Source organism: Bidens hawaiensis, unplaced genomic scaffold (assembly GCF_021521415.1).
Source record: "Bidens hawaiensis isolate Kalapana, Puna unplaced genomic scaffold, B.hawaiensis_p1.1 tig00030539_1, whole genome shotgun sequence".
Classification (NCBI taxonomy): domain Eukaryota; kingdom Viridiplantae; phylum Streptophyta; class Magnoliopsida; order Asterales; family Asteraceae; genus Bidens; species Bidens hawaiensis.
In genome coordinates, this window is record NW_027505183.1 from 25,241 (window position 1) to 27,764 (window position 2,524).

Sequence of the window (2,524 nt, forward strand, 5' to 3'; positions counted from 1 at the left end):
TACATGATAAATGAGCCAAGGACTTTAACCATATAGTTCTCTTGTACTAACCAGGTCCAAACATTACCCATTTGTCACGTTTCATTCAAAACATCTCGTTTACGTTCAAGTATATATTTTTCCTGCATAATATTGCCCAATTAGCCTTAATATCAAATCTTAGGGCAAACCAACCTTAAAAATGTAACCTGTAATCAAAAACGTACCTTTTTGTCTCATTTGTAGCTACGAGTATGATTCACGCGTGACTATGGACATGTTTCTTGCTTGTGTGACGAAGATCTAACACAACCCTTCTTGGTTCGGATTCAAATAAGATCCGTAAAGGAAGAGGAGGGTTTGTGTGTGTTTTTTAGTCTGTTATGGAGGCTAGAGGATGGAAATGAGGGTTTTAGAGAGGTTTAAGAGGGTTTATATACCCTTAAACCCATGGACCTAAGGCCCATCACCATCCCTTATTTCATCATTAATTGTCCAAGCACACACTCTATTATTTTTATCTAACTTAGCTAAATAATAACACACCCTTAAATAAATGAAATTTCTTTTCTTTATTATTATTATTATTATTATTATTATTAAAAGTAGGATGTAACAATATGCATCTTGAATCGTTAACGAAATTAAAAGAGAAAAATATATCTAACGTGTTTTAAATATGTTTGTTGTATTTTCGTTAAAACAATGATACATATATATATATATATATATATATATATATATATATATATGTATGTATATATACATTTACATGACGAGTTTGTAAAGACGTTCAACAACGAGGCAACGTGACTTAAAAGTGTCGATTTAATAAAATATCATTTATTTTATTTTATAATTTAATTATAATAATCATTTAAAACTTTAAAACCCTTTTAAAAAAAATAAATAACAAACCGCGTCCAAGGGGCTCGAACACACGCCCCTAGCTGGTTCAATGAGTTAAGCACACACACACCAGCCCAGTGGCTGGTGTATCCAATCGGTTATAAGTTAAGAACAAAATATTAAATACAAAAACTAAAATAAACCCGAATTGATATAAACCCTAAGATTTGCAATTGATCAGTCTAATTGATGTGTGCTTTATTAATGTAAGGGCTATTGTTATATGAGTTTAAACGAATCTGATACATAGTTTGATTATGTAAGGCCTCGGTCCCGTTGCCCTACTTTGATGTTGGATTTACTCATAAACGCTGTTCTAAATATCATATTTAATTGAAACTTTTCGCGGAATAATAAAAGTCAATCATTCAATGCAAAACATTAAAATCTTGTCATTAACATAACACAAAACATAGTATTAAAACATCATGACTGTTCTTCTTCAGATCATGCCATGTGTCTCCCTCAAGCAGCTTCTTTTTATCTATTCACCTGCGTGCATATTAAAAGTCAGCTACACTGAGTGATTTCTAATATATATCTTTCTTTAATACATACATAAGTATATATCTTCATTCTTACCTTCTTACTTTCTTTCTATAATACTTTCATATTTTATCTTCTTTACATATATAATTATAAGTTTTAAAGAATCTTTCACACTATAATCTCTCAGATATTATAAGGAGCTGGTCCTATCCTCTCATATATTATAAGGGTTTGGTCCTTATCCTCTCATATATTATATGTGACACCCGGTAATTTCCCAATCCCATAAACCAAGTAACCAACCTAATTATTAGGAGATTGTGAATGTTATGCGCGCCATTATCAGCGCGGGCATATGTTATATGCGCCATGCGCTGGTGCGATGCGCGCCATTATCAGCGCGGGCATATGTTATATGTGCCATGCGCTGATGCGATGCGCGCCATGTTAGGATCAGCGCGGGCATATGTTATATGCGCCATGCGCTGATGCGATGCGCGCCATGTTAGGATCAGCGCGGGCATATGTTATATGCGCCATGCGCTGATGCGATGCGCGCCATGTTAGGATCCGCGCGGGCATATGTTATGTGCGCCACGCGCACAGGTTTTGTGTTTTCATAACTTAATTTCATGTCGTTTGTCTAATGGGTTAGCCACCCCGCTTGATGCTAAGGCGGGTGCATACCTCTTCAATAATCAAATCATTTGTGCGCGTGCGGAAAGGGAACTAACCTCCCCGCATGGCGGGAACAATGAGAGCTAGTTTGTCTGAAGCTCCAAGATGGAATTGACTTCAACATAACTGATCACTATGTTGAAATACCAAGACCTCATGGAGAATCTACAAATGAAACTCAACGTCCCTGACTACGAGAAGGTTACGCACCCACAACGTTCAAAGAAATGGCCTTCACGCAGAAGGCTATACGCGCAAGGCTACACGGACAAAACACTTAGTCTATTCTTCAGATGTAAGGGGATTACCCCCGCCCAGAAAGAACCAGTCGCGTGTTTCAGAGATTTTTACCTTTTGACTGCACACTGACAACAGTACCAGGAAAAGTATACTGTAACACGAAATGTCAGCTGTCAGCCGCACCTACTCTCACCAACCACAGTCCTGCATGTACTGTCAAATCCATCAG